Raw genomic sequence first — 12162 nt, 5'->3', positions numbered from 1 at the left:
AAAGAAATAACATCTGTTGGGTGTCAGGCAGGTGGGGTGGGGGAGGTTGGGTATATACATACATAATAAGTGTGATGCACACCAACTGGGCAATGGACACACTTGAAGCTCTGACTCAATGGGGGATGGAGGGCAAGGGCAATATACGTAACTTTATTTTGTACTCCCATAATATGCTGGAAAAATAAAAAATAAATAAATAAAAACAATAATAATAAATCAAATTTTAAAAAAAGAAAATGCATTTTGGGCCGGGCGCGGTGGCTCACGCTTGTAATCCTAGCACTCTGGGAGGCCGAGGCGGGCGGATTGCTCAAGGTCAGGAGTTCAAAACCAGCCTGAGCGAGACCCCGTCTCTACTATAAAAATAGAAAGAAATTAATTGGCCAACTAATATATATATATAAAAAATTAGCCGGGCATGGTGGCTCGTGCCTGTAGTCCCAGCAACTCGGGAGGCTGAGACAGCAGGATTGCTTGAGCCCAGGAGATTGAGGTTGCTGTGAGCTAGGCTGACGCCACGGCACTCACTCTAGCCTAGGCAAGAAAGCGAGACTCTGTCTCAAAAAAAAAGAAAATGCATTTTGTATGTCTAACCTACCAAACATCATAGTTTATCCTAGCCTACCTTAAATGTGCTTAGAACACTTACATTAGCCTATAGTTGGACAAAATCATCTGACACCAAACTTATTGTATAATAAAGCATTAAATATCTCATGTAATTTATTGAACACTGTACTGAAAATGAAAAGCAGAATGGTTATATGGGTATTCAAAGTGCAAATACAGAAAGTACTTTTGCACCATCATAAAGTTGAAGAGTCTTAAGTCAAATCATCTTGAGTAGGGGACAACCTGTAGTCAGTTTGCCTGGCATAACCAGTTCTATATTTGCTACAACCTAAAAAGAATGTCAAAATTATGTTTATTTATTAATTCATTTAACTTGATGTGGCATTTTTGAAGTAAATGTAAGCTTTGAGTTGTTATTAGAAGTTCATCATCTAGGTTATAATCAATAATATGTTATTCCTTTTTGGTCCATCTAGCAATTACTATAAATGGAAAAGTATACAATAGTTTCTTTGAGAAACTGCATTTTTTTTCTGGAAGAAATATAATGAAAGAATGAAAGATGAGAAAGTTGAATGAGATTGGGCTGAAGGATATATTTGAATGACAACCAAATTCTCCAGTTTCAGCATTTGCTTGTTCAAACTCAGCTTCACCTACTAATACGCCCAGGAAAACTAGCTCCTCAAGGTAACCTATCTCATCATTGAAGGAGAGGACTACACATTCTCCTTATGATTTTTTTAAAGAATCAATTTAAGGAAAAGAACCTTGGAATGAAAAATAATTTGGAATTAATCAGTGAAAAGTGAAAAGAATAAAAAAGAGTTGCTTTGGAAGTATGTATTTTTAGAGGTAAGAGAAAATTGACAGAAAGATAAATAAAAGAAACAGATGATTTATTTGATGATCTTTCAGGCTCATAGATTCTATAATTCTGATTTATGAATAAGAAGGAATAAATACTAAATAACTAATGGTAAAATTTACCAAGTTTGCTTGCTTGTGTGTGTGTGTGAGTTCTAATTTATTGTCCAGGATTTTTTGTCTGAACTTTTGTCAGTATGAAAATATCCATTATTTTATAGCATTGCTAGAGACTCTAATGATTTTGAATAGAAATATTGATAACTAATGTTTACCTTGGGTGCTTATGAGTATTTGTGGGTATATATATCCCATCATAGAGAAGGCTCCTCTTCTTGACTGCTCATTCAAATTGGTTTCCTTCATGTTTCTTGGACTAAAAATTCAAGTCTCTTAGGGCAGTGGTCCTCAACTTTTTTGGCACCAAGGACTGGTTTCACAGAAGACAATTTTTCCACAGAAGGGACAGGGGTGGGGTGGGGGAGCTCAGGCAGTGATGAGAATGATGAGGAGTGGCTGTAAATATGTAAATACAGATGAAGCTTCCCTTGCTCTCTGCTTACCTCACCTCTGCTGTGCAGCACTGGTCCTCTGCCCAGGGGTTGGGGACCACAGACTTAGAGGATAGTTATACATTTGTCAAGGGTTCTGCAAATTAAAGTTGGGGTGTGACACAGATTTAGACCAATATCCTTTCTTTCCTTTAAGCTTTTTTCTAATTACTATAAGAATAATAAAAATGTATTAAATCTAATTTGCAAAGATCCAATGTTTCTGATTGTAGATACATTAGTATGCTCCTGGACTTCTTGGAAAAAATAAAATGTGTAAAGTAGCTTCCCAGGTATAGCTCATGATACTATATAAATAATTAGAACCAAAGGAAAATTAGAGAGACTTATTATTTAGTAGAGATGCTGCTAAATTAAGAAATGTTTAGTTTGATATATTTTATTTATTGCTATGTTTTCCTTTTCTTATTTTAAATGATATAGTTCTTGAGTAAGGAAAAGTTTATTATATAACTGAAAATCTCCTTACATGCTACATTTGGGATTTTAGAAACACTAAGAATTGTTAAAGATTGAAATAACAAAGATGAAAATATCCTACACATAATGAGAAAGATTCTGCATCATTTTCTATATACTCTTTTAGTACAAGTTTATCTAAAACAGAGTTCTTCACTAACTGCCTCTTAAGTTTCAAGTTTGTCCTTTTTTTAAAAATTCAGCACTATGAAGTCTCTCTGCTTTCATTCTTCTAAAAACTAGGATCAATTCTCATCTAAACAAATATTTATTCTTGCCTTTTAGAAAGATGCAATACATGAGGTTTAAGCCAATAAAAGGAACAAATATAGTTTAATCATGCAAACAAAGGAACATGTCATTGTACTGACTTTGTTACCAGATGATAGTCTAGTTATTTGTATTTGTATATTTTTAGATATTAATCTAGAAAATAGGAATTATAGGTGTATCTCAATATGTGGATGTGCACATGTGCATTTTTGAGTGAGTTTGGGAGTATGTGTGTTCACATGTGCGGAGGCTGTTACAGGATAATGCATGTGAAATGGTTTATTTTTTGCTAGTATATGATTTCTCAATTTTGGATACAATCATTAAGCTAGCTACCCTTGTTTTTTAGGATTCATTCAATTCACATAATACTCTGCTGGACCTATATTACTGTATTATGAAAAGAGATTCATAAATAGTTAACATTAAACCATGATCATCAATACATATGAACAAAATCCTACATAAACATTGGTATGCATAGTGATTCCTCTTTTAGATTTAATAATTCCTAGTTGGTTTATAGGTTATTTTAGAGAATTATCGTGGATAAAACTCTAGAAAGAATACAACTTTTCCACTGACAGTATCATCCCATATGTCTCTCCACTTTCCAACCCTACTCGCATCTCAAAAACTTGCTGCATTCTACCCTCTAAACAGACTTGCAGTCGTCAGTGCATGCTCAGGGTGCTCTTGGTCTACAGAAATAAATTTTGCATTTTCTAGCTATCACCCGGGAGCTATAAAGAACATCGTATGATCTAGAATAGGCATTAATTACTGCCTTAAATCTCCCTATCTGGTAGGAATGTATGGAGAATATTTAGCTCGTAGCTAAAAAGTAGAAATATATCTTGGGAAATGCTTTCTTCTAGAGTCAAGGCACGTGTGTCCTGTTTGGCAATCTTTATATACTTCTCCCTAGCAGATCAGTTTTTATCTGTTAAAGCTTTTTAGAATAACATATGGATGCATTCCATAACAGTGTACAGTATTAGAGGTCTATTTTCTGTAGTTAAAAGAAATTTAACTCTGTAACAAGTGACTTATTATTGCAGATCAGTTAAACTTATCATTAGTATTGGCCAAAAAGTGACAGATGCTAGAGCATTAAACAGGATAAAACAAAGGCAAACAGAATAGATTTTGATTATTTTGCCTTTCTCTACTGATAAGCACTTATGTATGAAGACACTGTACTTTTAGTTATGTAATTGCAATTTCCTTTCCTCCCTCATGATATGGCCCAGCTATTTACATTATTTTATGGAGACATGGTTAAAGAGCAGGACCTTGGACAATTCTGAGTTCAAGTCTGTTTCCTAGATTTATGACTTACTCTCTATAGGTCCCACTTTCTTCAGTTTTAAAATGGAGAAAGTGATGGTAAATTAAAAATTAAGTCAGATAGTACATTTGAATCATTTAGCAGAGTTTGTCAAATAATAAGTACTCTCAATAAATATTATATTTTGGCTTGATGATTATGGTAATTATGATGATAAAATTATCTGAAAAAGAACAAAAGTAAAGGAAGGAAAAATAAAGAATTCAACTGTGAAGAATCATACTGTCAGTTATTTGTCTTCGATATAGGTAGACCTCTTAAGTCACAATTACTCATTATGTAAGAAGTTTAAAAGCCTCCCAAATCTGTTCTATTCTCCCCTTCATATTTAGCACCCGGATTTATTGAGTTCTAAAGTGAGGAAACATGAGCAGTATTCTATTATTGCCCATCCCACAGGTCAAAATTGGATTTTAAAGTGGTATATCTCTTTTCCTTCGGTAAGTCCTCTCCTGTTGGCCCCAGGTTCACCATGTGGGCCTGAAAAAAAATGATTGTTATCTTTACTTCAGGGAAAAAAAAAAACCTACAATAATGAGCTTTGAGTGGAGGCCTTTTTAGAAAATTTCTCTGATCTTTCCATTAGGTCAATGATGTTGACAATTAAATCATGAAGCATTACTGTTGCTGAAAAAGAGGTGAGTAAATGTGGTAGAAGTAGTTTTCTTGTTGATCTTTCAAAGGCAATTTAATTAGCCGATCATCAGCTCTCAAAAGCCAAAGCTAGATAATTGGGCTGGGGGCAGAATAAATTGACTTCCTTAACAAGTGTGCTTATTTAGAGAATTACTTTAATTCCTCTGATCATTATAGAGACCTTGTAAGAACAGGGATTCCATGGAGATGGGAATAATTGCTCTGATTTATTTTTATACTTCTGTTTTTAGTTTCATGCCTCATTTTTACTCTTTTGTGTGATAAATGTATAGGGATTTTATGTGCCTAAAATAATTGGAATAAATCTGAGATATTTGCTGTCATTTGTGGAATGGGATAGAATTATTCTCACTTGTCTTCTGGCAATGTGAGAATACTCTTATGATAGTTGACTTCATGGTCTTTAGGAGAAGGTAGTTCCAACCTCTTAACCAATATTAAATTAAATAACCTTTATTCTCTTTCCAATGTCTCTAATAAACAGAGTAAGACAAAAGAGTATTTGTTTCCCCTACCCTGATTTGTTAGCATGATGTCAATATTTATGTATTTCTATGTTTAATCAATGATACTCCATTGTTCTTTAGACAAAAGAAAAAGAAAACAGAAAAACATTAACAGCAAAATCTTACCAAAATATCTTAACCCCTCAGTAGGGGGAAAATATAGAACTAGATTAATGTTCAATTACAAATTAATTAGTAATGAATAGCTTTATCATAACGAATACAACAATTAAACATAATACCTGTTCCTGGATATCTTAACATGAAAGAACAAAAAGGGCCACATACTGGAGCAACCTCTAAAAATAAATAGCAGTATCAGTAATCATTTATTGTTGGTCAACCATAAATATTTTCTTAATATGTGAATACATGTTTTTATAATAACAACTATAAGGATAAGGCCTAATACCTGTACACACTCATTGATGATTATAATAGAAAGTTAATCCATTGCCTTATAAAATAAGCCTTTGATGAACACACATTTTATGCAGAAACATTGGTAAATTACAGAAATTTTATAGAGACAACCATATGATACAGCTAACTATTCAGGGACTCATCACTTCATGACATGGAAAGTAAGCAGATAAATTATAATATAACATGGACATTTACTAGCATACATGCAAACAAAATAATATGGAAATGTAAAGAGGAAGCAACTCATTCTGTCATTCTGATCTTTCATAGTGTTTATACCATTTGTTATGCTGGTCCTTCGGCTTGACAGAATCTGAGACTCTGGACATTATCAGTTGGCTTAAATGATTCACTAGAAATCTTGTGTTGTTGTATAGTAGAGATTAAATTTTATCTAAACAAAGAACATAGATTATTGTATTTCAAATCTCTGCTACTTTATTTGCATTGGCATTACAATTAGGTAGAAAGTTAGAGGAGTATTTTTAAAATGTCTTCTTACCAATTTTGAAAGCAGGAATAGATTCATGTATTTTACAAAATGCAAATTGCTTCATAAGGGAATTTCAGTGTATGAGTAAGACACATTGTGTTAGGTACTCTGTCTTTATATATGTGCATATTTATCAATATCTTCCCCGTGGCCGGTTAATGGAGTTGTTTAGAACACCATGCTAATAAGGTCAAAGTCATGGGTATGGACTTCCCTCACTTTGTTCCTTGGCTACAGATAGATTTTTCATTTCAGCTAGGCCTCTTGCAAATATCTGCATCTGATCACAGGAAAGGTACTTTGAATAAATCAATGCAAATGTATCAGCCATACTTACACCTGGCCTTGGATAAGTCACCCAGATAAACTTGTTTGCAAGCAAAATGGGATGAAAAGAATGTCCTACAAATGTTGAATGTAATTTTTTTCCAAATCAGTTTGCAAGCCATTTGAGGAAATGGTGGTGTATTATCCTCCTGTGTTCCCTGAACCCACTAATGTAATGTTTTGCACATTTACATTTTTTATGCACATCTACTTAATTTTATTGTTGAAAGAATGGCCATAATACAATACAAATATCTCCATTGCAAATAAACTGAAATGGTTATTTTAAAACCTATATTTTTGAGTTCACATATGCAAACTATTTAAATAAATTTAAATATCAAAGTAGTCAATTTTAAGGAATATAGTTAATTGGAAATTTAAATCATATGGTATTCAAAAAGAGAACAACAATTGATTCCTCTCCACGTATGGCTTACACTAAGTACTTTCCACTGAAGAGAACTTTAATATAATTAGTATGATTTGTGTGTATATGTGTGTTGTGTGTACATATGGCAGTATAGAAATCTTAATTCATACAACCCTGTCTTTTTATTGAAGACACATTGTATTATGGAAAAGTAAAGCTAATAGTTTAATTCATACTCAATTTTTCTCTTTCTCACTTTTTTCGATATATTCCTTTGTTAGAGTTTTTTTTTTTCCTGTATCTCTATTTTCCCATCTTTAAACTGGGGACAATAATTTGTAAACATATCTGAATAAAATGGAATATTAGTGTTTTATCTCTATCCTTAGAGGGTTTTTTTTTGGTATTTCATAAATTATCTATTTTTTAACTTCAAACTATCACTTTATACCAGTTTTCTCCCTATCTCCAGAATTTTTTTCAAGAATTTTATCTATAGAATTAATCAAAAAAATCCTCTCTGACCATATGTTTCTCTAGTTTTCTATCCCTGTTATCAGTCTTTGAATTCATAATTTTACTTCTTGAAAAAGTAATTTAATTTCTTCTTACAATATTAATTCTTATTTACACAAATTGAGTGATCTCCCACTACTGTTTTAAAAGGGTTCTACCCAAAAGACCATAAGACATTCTATTACAAAGACATCTGCACCCGAATGTCTATGGCAGCACAAATCACTATGGAACGGTCATGGGAACAACCCAGGTGCCCATCAACTCATGAGTGGATAATTAAAATTTGATTTATGCTCACAATGGAATATTACTCAATTCTAAGAAATGACAGTGAGCTAGTGAGCTAGCACAGTTTATGCTATCCTGGATTAAGTTTAAGCCCATTATCCAAAGTGAGGCAACACAAGATCTGGAAAATGGGCTCCACATCTACTTGCCATCAAATTGGTACTGACTGACTAAAACTACGATGCTCAAATACTGGTAGTGTTCACCAGGAATTTGGGGTTGTGGGGAGACCCACATCTTAAGAATGTGGCGAGCATTGTGGGGGGGAAGGGAATACCTCTAACCCTTCTTAGGGAGAGGCAAAGATATACAATGTAACCACAATGTCAAAAAAAACAACAACAAAAAAACCAAACTTTTATGGTGGTGGGCAGGTGGGAGGAGGGAGCAGGGGAAGGGTGTGTACTTACATAATGGGTGTGGCACACACCACCTGGGGGTTTGACACACTTGAAGCTCTGGAATGGGGAGCAGGGAGGGGTGGCAAGAGCAATATATGTAATCCTAACAATATTTGTATCCCCATAATATGATGAAATAAAAGGAGAAAATAAATAAATAAATAAAAGGGTTCTTGCTAAGATCACCAACAGCTGATGATCTAATTTGACAAAATTAGAATTAGTAAAAAATATATATATATTTCTTATCTATGAGACTCAAACTTTGTCAAAATGTCTTGCTTTCAGAAACTCCTCTGGTCTCAGTGAGACTATGCTATCTTCCGTTCCTTCACTATGAATGTCCATGCATTTACATTTTATTCTGAGACCTTGACATTCCCTAGGGCTCCTCACAACTATTTTGCTTCATGCTACACCCTCTTGCTACATTATCTTTCAATTCTTATGGCTTCTAACACCTAAGATAGACTCGTGCTACCCATTTCAGATCCATCCTGCATTTGACTCTTAAACTATGTCCGTGTTTAAGAATTATCTACTGGGCATCTGTACTTGAATCTTCAACAGGCAACAGAAATCCAGCAGCGGAAATCCCTAAAGTTTGTTTTTTTATTTTGAATAAATTCATCTAAATTGAAAACATAATTTCCCAGTCATCATTGAATCTACTTACTCCCTTTATAATTTAGTCATTTTAATTAATCACAAAGACTTCTGGTTTTACATCCTTAATAGCAATTGTAATCTTTCTGTTTCAATTAACACTAACTTGTTTAAATATACATTAACTTGTACTCATAGACAGTATCCAATCTCTTGTGTCTAATATTGCCCTTCACCACCAAACCTTCTTCCACAGTGCACCTGAAAGATCTTCTCCACACCAATTTACTATGTCCCTACACATCTAGGTAAGGACCCTCTGTACAATCCCCACACAAAAACCACTTCCAAATGAAGTTTTTGTTTATTTGTTTGTTTACACTCTGCCTTAGAAAAGTTAAAGACTGTAGGCCTTAGAAATGAAGTGACTTATCAACTTGTTGTAATATATCTTTCAACTATATTGAAATTTCAATGTGATAATTGTCTTCAAAGTCTGTAACTATTTTAAGAGTATGGCCTCTGGAGGCAAACTAGCTTATAGTGAATCTTAACTTGGTCCCTTTAAGACTTTGAAGAAGTTACTTGACTTCTGTTTGTAACAACAACAATAACAACAACAAAATGTAAAAAGCCATACATATTTTGTTTGGGTCCTACTGATAATCAAATTTAATATATGTGAAAATCTTACAATTCTTTTAACGTCTGGAATATTGCATATACTCAAAAATATTAATTAGTATTTCCCTAAGGGTATGTTTTAAAAACAAGTAACATTTTTTGTTTTGTTTTGTTTTTTGTGGAGAAACCACAGTGCCTGAATGTCTACATACATTGATGCATTTGGGTGAAATAACCCCTTAAACATCTGGTCACTTTTGATAGTATTAAGTTGCCCTTTCCCATTTTGCCTGACCACCCCAAAATGGAAGTCAGAAATACACTCAGCTAATCCTATATGATGGAAGAAGACATGGCTGTAGATTATCTTTAATAGTCTGAGGCAACTAGACTCTACACTTTGGCCCAGCACTTCTACGACCATCCCAAGCCAGTGATACTGCTATTACATTATCAGGCATTAGAACTATTGTACCTTTTCTGCCCATATGTGAACAAGCAAGCTTTCTGAATACATGATTGCAAACAAAATTCCCAACCTCCTTCTTTGCTATCAGAATGCACTACAATTGGCCTTGACTAGATTTTAAGACGAATAAGATAATCTTGCTTGTAGTGTCTATCAAAGTCTGTGTGTCTAGATAAAGGGCCATTCATATACAAAATGAAGAATCAGCATTACTCTCTCCCTGGAACCAGAAAGTATTAGTATAATATCAAATTAATATATTTCCTTAAAATTTTATTGCTTCCTACTATCTTAGAGCAAAACCCAAATACCTTGGAATGGAGTAAGTGCCATTTATGATGTATCCTGCCTACATTTTCACAGTCATTTTCTATCTTCTCATATGTACCCTTTGTTCTAGATATAATAAGTATTTAGCAAATCCCATAATGTGTCATGGCTTTTCTTACTGCATGACTTGCCTATTCCCATTGCCTGCATCCTCTATTCTTACCCCACCCCACTTGTTAAAAACCTGCTTATCCTTCAAAACACAGTTTGAAATTCACCTCTTCTGAGAAACTAAGAGTCTGTGTGCCCAGGTAAATGGCCATTTAAAAAGACACCTCCCAAGCAACATTGAACACTCCTTTCTACTGTTTTCACTTTGTACTTATTTCTGCAAATACAACTGATGATTTACATATATATCTAGTTCCTTTACTTGACTGAAAAACACAATAGACCAAGAACTTTGCTTAGTTTAATGTTTAATCCTCAGTGTTATACATTAAGTCAGCAAAGTATGAACTAAAGAACTGCTGCTAAGTGGAAATAAAACCTAGGATTCTTATTTTCCATAGTAGCAAGAAAAAATGATTATTGAGAAATTATGAAGACTATAAATATTGAAAATTGGGTACACTTATCTTGTATGATTGAGTTATTTATTTGAGAACATTGGGGGGCAAATCTCCACGGTGTATGTACATCTTAGTGCACAATTTCTATCATATCTCTGCACATCTGGTGAGGCACTGACTGCCTTTGTTTAGAGTCTAACTAATCTTTTACTAAAAGGACTTGTTCTGTGAAATTGGGATTCAGTCAAAAGGCCAAGCTAAAGGATCTAGAAGGCCATATGTGGCCCCAAGGCCATAGTTTCCCATCCTTGATTTAGATCTACATTTTCAAGTATGTTTGTATAATAAACAACCTTGGAAGATAGAGATAGTATCTCCTTGTAGATCAAACAGCAGGCATTTACTATCCCGTATAACAAAGATAACATCTTTTGGGGCAACAGTCAGGTAGGTTTACTGTCCACTATAAAAGACTTGGTTTCCTAATCACAGGCTTCCCATTCCATATAACACAACTCATGGTATGTTCAGGTGTTAACTGGTCCATTTTTTCCTTCACACATCATTAAGTACCCATAATAATTAAAAATGAAAAAAAAATTTTTAAAAACATTTTTATGTATTTTCAAAACATAGGGCCCCAATTAAAAAATTACCCTAAATTAAAATATGCTTTTGTAGCAAAAATAATACTATAAGCTTGAAATAAGTTTCTGAAACAGATAAAATCCACATTCCATTTTCCTATCTCCTCCCCTCTTTTCTAGTGTCCAGGTAGTGACCATCATGGTCCAGATTTATTATTTGTATGCTTGTTTCATCTTTATTTATCTGAATAGCTATTCAGGATAAAAGAATACTATGATTAGATATGAATATTATCTTCTTGCTATCCATAAACTTTTATTTCTTTTGGGTAAAACCTAAATTGTTGTTTCATATTTCTTCTTGCAAACCACTTTTCATAATCCCAGCCACACAGCAAATAATACCAAACAAAAAAAGGCATAGGAAGATATTCTGGCAACCATAATATCTGTCTTCTTTAGTAGACATTCTTCTTACTTTTGAGTATTAATAACATTTCTTTTTCATAATCTTATAAAATCCCATGAAGTATAGCAATTATTCCCATTTTGCAAATGAGAAAATTCAGAGTCAGGAAAATGAACTAATATGTCCTCGAAAACAAAGTCCCTGTAAGTAAGTAAGTAGCCGAAGCCAAAATTATTTGACTTTGAAATTCTCAAAATATAATTTCAAGAATTCCATCTTTATCTTCCACAGTAGCACTTTTACCACAAATTCAATTTCTGCTTTTTTTTTTTTTTTATTGTTAGTTTTCACCCTCTTTCACTACAAATTTAGACATTGGGGCAGCTTCCTCTATTGGAGAAGATTTTTTCTTTCTATTCTTCTTATGCTTTCTTTTTCTTCTCTCCTGTTGGGCTTATGTATATTTTAAAGATTGAGTTATTTGAATATAATACACCCATTGGCCATGGAAGGATTATGCAAATATAGGAGGTGCTA

The sequence above is a fragment of the Microcebus murinus genome, chromosome 1, assembly GCF_040939455.1.
Source record: "Microcebus murinus isolate Inina chromosome 1, M.murinus_Inina_mat1.0, whole genome shotgun sequence".
Taxonomy (NCBI): Eukaryota; Metazoa; Chordata; class Mammalia; order Primates; family Cheirogaleidae; genus Microcebus; species Microcebus murinus.
Note: the sequence above shows the minus strand (reverse complement) of the source record.